This window comes from Rhyacophila brunnea, unplaced genomic scaffold, assembly GCF_057557595.1.
Source record: "Rhyacophila brunnea isolate RB1 unplaced genomic scaffold, BYU_Rbru_1.0 scaffold_4, whole genome shotgun sequence".
Classification (NCBI taxonomy): domain Eukaryota; kingdom Metazoa; phylum Arthropoda; class Insecta; order Trichoptera; family Rhyacophilidae; genus Rhyacophila; species Rhyacophila brunnea.
Genome location: NW_028233068.1, coordinates 38,860,779 through 38,873,205, shown reverse-complemented (window position 1 = coordinate 38,873,205; position 12,427 = coordinate 38,860,779). Strand labels below are relative to the sequence as shown.

The 12,427-nt window shown below is 35.7% G+C and overlaps 1 protein-coding gene across 2 annotated transcripts in view; it reads left to right on the top strand.

Moving 5' to 3' along the window:
* The window catches only part of CtBP (C-terminal binding protein), a 93,033-nt gene that overhangs the window by 36,665 nt on the left and 43,941 nt on the right, over window positions 1-12,427 (top strand). For both annotated transcript variants that reach the window (XM_085953638.1, XM_085953637.1), the window contains exon 2: window positions 4,743-4,814. The gene's annotated coding sequence lies outside the window, so the exon portion shown is untranslated. The remainder of the gene's footprint in view (window positions 1-4,742; window positions 4,815-12,427) is intronic.

Sequence of the window (12,427 nt, the reverse complement as noted above, 5' to 3'; positions counted from 1 at the left end):
ACATATAAATATATCGAATATTCATAATAATTCAATATTCTAAGCTTATAAAGTAATATATCGGCACATTATCAAAGGGATTGGTAAATAATGAGAACATTCAAACTTTGCATTCGGAAATTTTGACAGTAAAGTTACGTGCATGAAGAAACACGTAAAATTAATTTATATTGCCAGAAACCATAAATAATTATATAAAATATCATAGATAAATTATTTCTCTTACCTTATTGAATCCATTTATTGCTTATTACTGTAATTTTCGTCTTCAAAATCAGTACGTAATTCGGTAAAGTCACACAAGAGAATGATCAAAAATGGCGTCTCACAATAATAAAATTGTGATTTTTATTTAATAATATCACAGAAGGTAAAACAGATATCGATATTTTATTTATACCAGTTGGTACTGAATTTTAAAATCTAACAGGATATGTCAAATGTTTTCGTTGGAAATACATAGATGTCACAGTAAACATATTTATTTAAAAACGCGCAACAAAACGAGGATCCTCGCGCGCGGTACTCAGCGTAATTATTGATATAACGAGGATTCTCGTTTGCGGTACCGAGCGTGTTAAATAATGATTATTTTAACACTTATATTTTACTTCAAATTTAATCAATTAATGGATATTAAAGAGATATACGTGTCATCTGGGGTGCTACGGCATACATAAGTGATGCTCCTTTGAAGGAGCCTTTGGAGCTTTGGAGGAGAAGGACCAGGGAACTCAGAAATAATGGGAGCTGAAATACCTAACGGGTGTGGAGTAACAGGCACCCGGTCACGAGCGTGGAAGAACATGTGATAAACTTGAACACGCGTCAAGAAGACCCTTGGCATTCGTTCTGACAATTGCTCCCGGTTTATGCACTGACGCTCATTCAATATTGGTGTATTTGAAGGTTGCATCACACACTATTGCACGACTATTTTGTGTGGTCCATTTTCGTAGGACGTTCACACATTCAAAACCCTGCGTCAAAATGTAGTGTATTGGGCCTATTGGGGTATAGCCTATCAGAATTATATTTATTAATCTGTTCTGTGGTAGGTACCTACAATTGATAATATTATATAGTTTGGCGCGGCCTTTATTAGTACATTCATACAGATTCATAATAATGACAATATTATTTCATAACAGACTCGTGTATAGTTTTGCATGTAGGTACTCTACTATTTTGATATAGTGAGGATGGACGGACACCCATGCTTAACTTTTTTCTATGTATGTGGCGTTGTTATTGAGTAGATTATTTTTTGTAATTATTACTAATCTGGCTATGTTAATTTTGAATTTGGCAAAACTATAATAAGTAATAACATACGAAAATTGTACCTATTATTAATTATTTTCACTGCTAATTTTTGATGGAGAGACATTTATTAGGAATTGCATAAGCTTTTAAAAATATTTTGTTATTTCTAATAAAATCAATAGACTATAACTTTTAAGCCACAATCAAACCCGAATAATCCTGCAATGTTGTTAAATGTTTGTATTATTTTCATTTTCACAACCACTGAAGAGTCAACTTCTTGTTTTAAGTCCTGTCTCTTTTTACGAAGGCTATCAAAGCGATTTTTACATTTGAGACTGCTTACCGGAACAACTAAGTTATGCTCTTATGAGTCTAAAGCGGTGTCCACATTGGCAACACGTTGCTGACAACCTCATTAAATTTCGATTAAAATAATTTATGGTCATATAAATTATGATAATTATCGTGAAATTTAATGAGGTTGCCAGCAACTTGTTGCCAATGTGGACACGGCATCATGGAACCATGAACTTGGATTCTTTAGTTATATGACATTCGTCGTCTACTCGGACCCTTTGTTCCTGAAGCACGCCCCTTTATTAAGTTGTAAGGGTAGTATTTTTGTTTCATCACACACCACATAGGTATAACTAATTAGTGTCAAAAATACAATTTGTGGTATGGAGTAACTCTAGCTACTTTGAAGAATCAACATTTTTATCATGATAGCTATTTTTATTCTGCACAATTATTGATCTGACCCGCAATACTTATGTAAATTATTTTATTTATACTTTGCACTGTCCACTTATACGAGTGATGGTTAAACCGGTTATTCAATATAATGTAATAATTTTTGTTATCTCCACTTGCGATTTATAATAAATTCATAAGTTGTTAGGTACATAAATAATTTGCTTGATAATTTTTATAATGACTTTACTATCGGTATCGTAATACATTACAATCTTGTAAGAACGATAGATACTATTGATGCAATCAATAAGTCGTTATGCAGGTTGCGATAAAAATATGTATTTAAATGACATCTCCTCTGCGAAGATTGACAATCATTAAAGTGATTTCCACCTTTGAAACCGCTGACCGGTTCAAGGATGCTGTGGCTCTTATAAAACCATGCCCTCTAATTCAGTCAGATTTTTCATTCATGGTATTCGCCTTCTGCCTGGACTTCTTTTTCCTGGAGATCTCACCCGTCTAAGTTAAATTGTAGATAGTGGTAATTTTTACATGTGTATAGTGTCCTAATAAAGATATACACCATTAATCAGTGAGATGTGACTCAGTGTAAAGTAATGTTACTTTTTGCATTGAGTAGCGAAATGTATACGTTGGAATACGTTGAATACGAAGGAATACGTTGACGGATTAGAATGTAATAATTGTCGCATAGATAGCATAGGATGATTCCCCAATCCGGATTACATATTTATTGGAATATGCAAATTTTAATGATTTAAGATGAGTGGCATTACAATAGTTACCAATGTTGGTATTGCTGTTGCAAACTTGTATCGAAGTCATGGTTAGTGGACACAATACCTAATATTGACAATGATAGTTAAATTTAAAAGTCTTAACCATTTTAAATAATATAAATAAATAAGGCTATAGTTACAATGTAAGACAAGTTGTAATTATAACAAATGGTAGGCAATTAATACTATTTATTGACTTAATTATATAGATCATAATTTATTCGAGTGCGATTTGATGACTAAAGCCGTGTGTGGCTACGCTGTACTGGTGCTAACCGGTATCGCGAATACTAATGCTAACGCCTGTAATACGATAAGTATAAACTATCTACATGTTTATGTATAGACATACATCATAAAACTATAACGTGTGTATGTGTGTGGGAACGTGTTTCAGCTTTCGACTTACTTGATGTTGTTACAGACGTTGGGAGTCTTTTAAGATTTTAAACTACTAAACTTTATTTCCAGTACTGTTTTAGACTTTATTGATATTAGGATACGTGAACCTAATCTATTTTGGCTAATGGCTTTTCGCAAATAATTATTATATCGTTAAATGTGGACAATGATCTTTCGTCTTAGTTATATATTTGCAGAGATGTAGGGACTTACTGAGAAAAGCATTCACCTTAGAGAAACGAGAAGCTCACCCAATTTGCGCATTCCTCTACCATAATGTTTCTCCTCGATGTTTTTAGATTATTTTTCGGCTAATTTAGCGGCTCTGGACTGCCCCATTGTGATGAAACCGACCTTGTCTTTTAGTGAATTAATGCTATATTTTATACATATTTTATATTTCCTGCTATTGTCATTCATGAAGCTTTTGCCGTTCAGTGACATTTGATAGGTTTCACTCTTATCCTATTTGTATATGCACAAATAACGAATACGTAATAATAGGTACTCGAATTTGTTTCATGAAGGGTGATCAACTGATCAATTAAGAGGTATATTGTAAACACCGTAAACGTAGACTTTTTGTGTCTAATATCGTGTTTTAGCGATCATTTAACCTTAACACATCTACGTCATTTGTTTTTATTTTTTGTATCTTTTTATGACAATCTGATTTCTGAATATTGTACTCGACCGACGAAATCATTTTGTACTTGTATCATGGATGTACGTGTGCGGCTCGGACAACATAGGTTCTCGACTGCAATTTTTATCGTGTCCACGTTGTTGGCATTTATAATTTCGCAGAAGAACAAAATTATTACGTAAATCGGCAGTGTTCAATAATAATAATTTATGCACACCTTTGTTCACGACCGGCATTGAGATTGATTTGCAGCCCACGGCAACCACATTTTTAAATACACTAGACGTTTTTTATGTATCACCTCGCTCACTCAATGGTCAATACTGATTCTATTCTTAACGGTATTTTTATGCTTGTGTACAATGTAGATCCACAATCTTTTTATAGATATGGAGATGGAATGCTATCAATAATCGGTGTTTCGATTTGTAATACAATCAACAATGTCTCACCTCCTAGGTCTAGGTCCAAAATAATATTATTGCCATATATTTCGTTACTTTATAACTTATAAGTTATAGTGTTATAGCAATGAATTACATTATATATATTATGTATAATTATGACCAAAACAATGTAGAAATTAAACAATAAAATAATCATTCATTTTCATGATTAAAGGGATGATGGGTGGGGTTACCTTACCTAAAAAGGTACAGCATGAGTTACGAGTAGTTTTCATATCACCACACACTTGTGCCTACTTATATCAGAATATACCTATATCAAAGCAAGTATTTTTTTAAAACTGGCACCTATCAAGAATAGGGGGTGCCTTTAAACATCAGCTCCTAAAGGACAATCTTTTAAAATTCCTTCAATGTCATTATTTTATTTCAGCTCCGCATAGGTACTATGAATTGAGATAAAATGCAATACGTTCTTATTAACAACTTGTAATCAACCATACTGTTATTTTGTTTCAGGATCTGGCTGTGTGTGCTAAGTGAGTGAGTGCGTGAATCGTTGTATCACAATTCCATCAATATTATGATAAGGTAATTAATTTTATGTTACACTACTTAACTGTGAAAGCTGTGTCCTTGTTGATTGATGTAAACACAGCTAATGTTGGTGTAATGGATTAGGTGCATGTAGGCTGATTATAATGTTAATTAATTTTCTGAACAAGCACTTAATAGGTACTATCAAATATTAATCGAAAGTATGTGATCGAATTTGTTTTTAAATTCCAAATTATAGCTGATTTGGGTACTTCCCTATGTCATACACATACATCAAGACTTGTGCGTTAGTCTGAAACACAAGCACGCCTACAAACGGTTTATGCTTGGGCAACAGTTTGCCCGTGAACCTCAGCATGCAAGATAAGGCTATAAACTTCAACTGGACAAAAATTATAGAACACAGCTGTGATCGTTTGAATGGCATCTTGTCAGTACTGCGGAATTAGGAACTTCATTGCAGAGCGTCCGGCGTACCAAGTGTTTACAATTTACGTCATGCTGCCGTAAGGGGGGAGGGTCAACTGCAAAAACTTGACGAAGTTATATTAAATCTATGCTTGAAGAATACTAAGTTGAGCTGAGTTTTTGCGCAAATATATGTCGACTTTCGCGATAGGTGAAGGGTGCAAAGATTGTTGATGTCCATGGATGTGGGTCCTACACATTCAATAGGTACCATGGTTTCTCAGTCAGTAATTTGGCGTAATCTACGACAGTTATAATTATATAGATATTTGGTCAGTATAAAGTAAGTGCAGTAAAAACAAAACAATGATTCGGTTCGTGGATTGTATGCGTACGAATACGTACGAATGCCTAATGAGTACGCGCTCATCCGCTGACAGGTGTTTAGTACGGCCGCCATCCGCACACACACCATCGACCAACCTTTTCATTGTTTTGTTTTTACTGTAAAACATTAGTCGTCGGAAAAAAAACAAAACTACACTACTCAACCGATCTTTTGAATTAAATTGCCAAAAATATCAGTGGTTGATGTCGACCAGTAGTTGTATTAAACAATATATATTTTTTAAGTCGTATGGAGCCATATGACTGTGCCGAGTGCCTCCTTCATGACAACTTACCCCTAAAGGTGATGCCACTTGTCTATATAAAGCTTGAAGATTCTGAGAGGCAAAACCTGGTCCGTGATTAACGATATGCATGGAAGTGTTCCTGTTGGAGATAGGTTCACATTATAATTGTCTTTATTTGGATACTCGGGGCAAAATGACAATAAATTGTATACTTACCAGAAATAATTACCGAAATAGTTTTACACAGGTATGTAGTGTTATGTATAGAATAACATATACCTAGTGCTTTTGAATTTCAAATATAATATAAGTACTTACTATCTTCTCGTTGCGGTGTGTGGGGATGTCATTTTACCATTTGCTAAATAATATTTCAGTATATTATTATATATACGTTTGGATGATTCATAGTAAGAAATGTTATCATTTCTATAAATATTCCGCACCTTCTGAATTTTGATAACGTATTTATTCGGTCAATATTCTTATCAGCCGTATAAAAATAAATCGCGTTGAAATTTCACATTCATATTGAGTTGCAATAAAAATTTTGCCCGTATTAACAATTTATTTTTGATTATGCGATGGCTTCTTTTTCTATTGACAATTTTCTGACGTAGATAATAACGTCACTGTTCTGGCAGAAGACACTAATTCGAAAAAAATGACATATTGAGTTAGTTATACCAAAATGTTCCTTATTTCAAACTCTACAGTCTCTCATACATAGTATAATAGAACCCGAGAAAATATTCTTGTTTTGATAAATAAATAAATTTGATTATTTTCTATTCACGAATGCCAGAAGTTGAAAGTAACAAAAATCACAAATTTGTCTCTCCTGTAAAGTTGTCATTTTGATATACCGTAGTTTATCTCTGGTATGCAGATGCTTCGTGCGAATGAGCTCCGAGGTTTAAACAATTGTAACATGGACTTACCATTGTTTACCGCTGTAGTCGGATTATAAGTTTCATCAAAAGAATTGTATGTTTACTTATTATATTACTGTATATTAGTGTATGTTGTTATATTACTGTTGTTTACCTCTAATAGTTATGGAGTTACAATGACATTTTTAACTTTTATAATAAGAGTAATATGAGTTACAGCTGTTTACCACGTATGCAGGATAAGTAATGAAGTAACAATATAACAATAACTCCATTTCACGATTTTTGGAGTTGCAATAGTTTACCTCTGGTATACAGATATGTTCAGTGGTTCAGTGGTACAGAAATGGTTGTTAACTTGAAGCAAGGTAAGTACGCTAACGTAACACCCAAAATAATGACAACGGTTTCACATGCAAATGAGAAAGTATCACTGACTTCGGCCATTGGAGTGGGTACACCGTGACCGCAGACGTTTCGCGCCTCATCGCCCGCTGCATCCGTCTCGGCTCTGGCGGAACAAAAGGAAATTTAATGTGATATGTAACGATCTGTGACCGGAGACGGTGTACTTATAACTAGTATAAAATATTATGGGTTGCAATTTTGGACATTTTGTAGGTTTGACGTTACATCTTCCTTACAATAACTAGCCGTAGTTTTGGCTAATTTATATATTGGAGTGAGTAATATTAGTCCACGGTGGCCGCGCGTCTTAAGACGATAGATACATCAGTGAAACGGCAAATAATTTTCAACTATAGGCGCGACGAAATTTTGGACTCGCTGGCATTCGGAGAGCGAACGTCGAGGTCAATTTGTTTCGTGATGGCGACGGGGGTATTAATTCTTGAATCGTGTAAAGATGACTAAAAACGTTACCCATTTACTTAAAAAAGAAAACATGTCAATGAATATATTATTATTGATACCAATAGAACAATAAACAGAACATTAAATAGACGCATGTTGGATTTATATGATAAATTATATTTCGTTCGGCATGCGTCATTTGCACCCGCGACCCGCATTCCGCGCATCGCCTAGCCACGATCTTTTTAGACCATGCCTCCACTGAGGTATAGCCTTAGCTTATAGCGTCGGACTATAACGCCGTGGGTCCCAGGTTCGAATCCTGGGTCTGGCAAGTACACATATTGTTTTTCAATTTGTGTGTGAGTCAGGGTGTGGACCTAATAGGTTGAGCAAGTGGCTGACATCCATTTCTCGTAAAAAACAAAATCTGTTAATACAAACCTAAACCTCTACTCTGTGGAGGCCCATATGATCCTATTAGGATCGGACGTGGTCGGAAAAAAATATTAGCACGTTTTGCAATTAAGTGCAAAACGCATCATTGATATATTAAATACTTTGGCGCAAACCAATTTAACGGTTGCGAAGAAAACATTGTCGTAACTGTGCTTCGACCATTTACTTTACTGGGATTTGGGGTTCTTTCATAGCTCAGGTAACCTGTCGCCTGAACCAAGATATGTTTTAGGAATCACTACCTGTAAGGAACAGTGAGATAAGTCATAAATAAATACTTGAACTTTAATCTGTTTTTTTCCCCATACAAATTAAATACCTAGTTACTTGTTTGTTTATTTTGTATTATCTGCGGTTTATAGATGATAATGGTAACATTTTTTGTATAACATTAACAGTGGGTTATCTCAAATATCCCACTTGCCCTGAAGCTTACGGTTCATTTTTGTGGGAACATTTTTTTTAATCTCAGGGATTCATTACGTAGGTATAGTTTTGAGCATTCGCTTGGCATACTTATGTTAAAATCGACAAATTTTCCTTTATCTCACCGTTGCTTTCAGGTAGCGGTATACTATAAATACGTACATACTTATTATATTTTTGTAACGTTTATTTTTATGTACCATTTGTAACAAGGCGCTTAAAATGTTGGGCTTCGTCATGCTTACTTCCCGGATCTTTTAGGATGTTACGGTATTAAAACTTTTATTTAATTCTTTAGTTCAAAGCAGACTTGAGAGTGGGTCTATTGTTTGGGCACCGCATCAGTTGAAGTATGGCCTTATGGTGGAGGGGGTTCAGAAGAAATTCTTGAGACTCCTTTACTTGAGGTTGTATGGATACTATCCGTGGCTTTATCCAACTGACTTTCTCTTAGGCATGCTTACATACTGCAGTTTGCAATTTAGGAGGAATCTTTATTTAGCTACGTATTTTTTTCGACTTATACGAGGTATAAATGAGAACTCTGCCATTCTGGGCAGTGTTGACCTGTGTGTCCCTGATAACTATCTTATAAATAGAGAGCATCAGTTAGTTGTTTATTCTCCCAAGGTGCAGAACCAACCTGCCACTGGTAATGCCAATTGGGAGGGCGATAACTATGTTCAACGAAATTGCTTCGGGTGTTGATATATTCCACCTACGTGAGGATGAGTATAGGTGGACGTTGTTTTATAAATTCTTAAAATAGGGTCTGCTTAACTCATCTGGTGTACTTCCTTGTACCTATCTTATTTATATAATACTGTTTTATATTTATTTGTTTATAAATGTCATGTTGTGAACGTCTTAAACTTATAATTTTTAATGTCCACAATATGTTTAAAAAAATAAATTGAAAATTGAAATTGTAAGTAATCGGTTACGTCTTAAAATACATTGTCTACTTATACTTTTTTAATTGAGTATTTATTTTGTTATCCCTTGCAAAGCTAGGCAGGTCCATGTAGAGATATCGCAACAAAATGTGTGACCCTTTTCCAAAATCATGTCTTATCAACTAACTCTTCACAAACTCTAGCCGGGTCCTATTTACGACGCTTAAATTTTGAGGCCACAGACTGATTTCTTCGATCTAATGTCAAGCTGCTAGCTACTGTAGGTTGTTATCCCTCTCGGATTTAAATACATACGATAATATCCTGAATAAGGGATGTCGGTCGCGTTTATTCACCGCGTCTGAACATAGTTGACAGACCCGACCGTTATGCAAGTGCACGATACCTCACAATGCTCAATAATAAAATAGTGATGTTATAAATATCTTCCTAAATAAACAATAAGGAATCGGTGTTTCCAATCTTCTAAGTAGGTACAAACTTTTTAACCTCACAATGCTCAATAATAAAATAGTGATGTTATAAATATCTTCCTAAATAAACAATAAGGAATCGGTGTTTCCAATCTTCTAAGTAGGTACAAACTTTTTAACTTTTACTTTCTTGGGGGCCTTAGGACTCTTATGTATAATAGTCGTTATAACGTCGTAACGGAAGTCATTAAGTATAGGATGTTACTTATGTCAATCGTGTTCACATTTGAATTTCGCCATCCTTTGAGCGACCAAAACTTTCCATCCTTCTCGATCTTCTGCTTCTCTCAGGGCAGACTGGGTGGTGCCCCCAGTCGGCTCTTTTACTTGATCGCTCCAGCGCGCACATGACCCTTCCTCTGCTTGAAGGCTACTCAAAACAACCAGTCTCTCCAGGTTGTCCGGTCCGCGCCTGACAATATGTCCAAAAAACTGCAGAATTCTTCTTAGACATATTGTCGAGAGCCGTTCCTTCATCTTCAGTCTCTGGATGGTTGACTGGTTCGTCGTGTGCTCCGTCCAAGAAATACAGAGTATTCGGCGCCAACACCATATCTCAAAGGCATCAATTGCCTTCCGTTCCCTTGCCTTCAGGGTCCACAACTCGACTCCGTATAGAAATATCGAGAACACTAATGTTTGCACAAGCATCGTTTTTTTGACAATCGAAATTCCCTGATCCTTCCATATAGTGGTAAGGCGGGTCATTGCATTTTTTGCAATCTGTGTGCGCCTTCTTATTTCCGCATCGCATCCGCCCTTTCCACTGATGGTCGATCCCAGATATACAAACTCATCCGACTGTTTCGAGGTTCTTGAGTGTACTTGCTGTTGATAGAAGGTTTGCCCGATCAACAACCATTAACTTGGTCTTATTCCTAAATAAGGAGGCCGTATTTGCGACCCTCTTCCTCTACCCGCTGTAGCAACTCTGAGTTCTCTTTCATCAGCAGCGAGTAGTGTGGTATCATCTGCAAATCTTAAGTTGTTTATTTTCTGGCCACCAATTGTTATTCCGCCTTGGCAATGATCTAGGACAGCGGTCCCCAACCGGTGGTCCGTGAGAGAATTTTGGTGGTCCGCAGAGTAATTTGAATATACTTGCAATTTTCGTATTTATCAAAAAATTTCAGTATATTCTTATAATATTTTTTTTTGCAATTTTAACCTTATAACGTCGTCAGTCCATATTCAATGTGTTAAGGAAGAAATTAAAGGAAGAACTCCTCTGTTCGCTATCCTTGCCGGGTAGAACAACCGGCTCTGAAATCTGCAATGCAATTAATGGTTATTTCCTGGAACACAGTATAGAATGGAAGAAATGTGTGGGGTTATGCACAGATGGTGCCGCAAGCACGGCTGGACATCGGTCAGGAGTTATTGCAAAAGTTAAAGACGTTGGACACCCGTATATCTTGTTTACTCATTGCATTATACATCGTGAGCAACTTGCTGCGAAAAAAATATCTCCAGAAATGCACGGAGTACCTACTCTCTGATGTAATTATAATTGTAATCAAATTCGCCACAAAGCGCCCAATTCTCGAATCTTTGAAGCACTTTGTGAAGAAATGGGCCTTCAGCATACTCATCTTCTTCTTCACGCCGAGTTGAGATGACTGTCGAGGGGCAAAGTACTAACTAGATTGTTTGACCTACGCCAAGAAGTCAAGTTATTCTTTCAGCAGCAAAATAGTTCGTAGCTGAAGAAGAACTGCAAATGTTCCCTAATTTTGATGATTATGTGAAACAGGAAGATATCAATCGACAGGTAATAACTATTGTTCGACAGCACTTACAGTCGCTCACTGACTCTTTCTGTCATTATTATCCAAAGGAAGAGGATCACAGACACGGAAATGCGTGGAGAATAGATCCATTTACGACGAAAATCGATAATTGTAATTTGGACATTAAAAGAAAAAGAAAGCCTAACTGATCTATCATCCGACGATGGTCTCAAAAGTAAATTCCACTCGTCTGTATCAAGATCTCGTTATTAGCTTTCTGTTGAATATGAGTAGGTACCGAGTGTTGAGTGAAAAGGCCTTAAATTTTTGATTCCTTTTACAACTATATAATATTTGTGTGGAAAAAATACGTGATAGTGAGTGGTCCGCGGGTTTCAAGATTTTGAGTTTAGTGATCCGCGAGGTCCAAAAGGTTGGGGACCGCTGATCTAGGGCTCTTCGCATTATAATATGCTTTCCATATATTGAATAACTGGGGAGATAAAACACATGGTACCTTTACGCGTACTTAATTTAAAAAACGCATACGCTCACTTATTTACTTATGTACCTATGTCTAATAGACATTACTTATGCATAGGCTACTTGATGCATTTACTTTACATTCACTCATTCGTTCATTAAATTGTCGAGTAACATCGATTTAATACGTAGGTATGTATTTGTGAACTGTGTTATTTTATGTTTGATTTAATTTAAATGAATCAACGACAATATAATGAACCCAATACATAATATAATAAATACCACAGTCGTTGTATTAACATCAATGGAATAATTAAATTAGTATTTCAAGTGGTCTTTTTTAGTTAAATGTTCTTGCGAAAAGAAACCTCCAAGAAACCCGGCATACAAGAAGAATCGGCCGCCC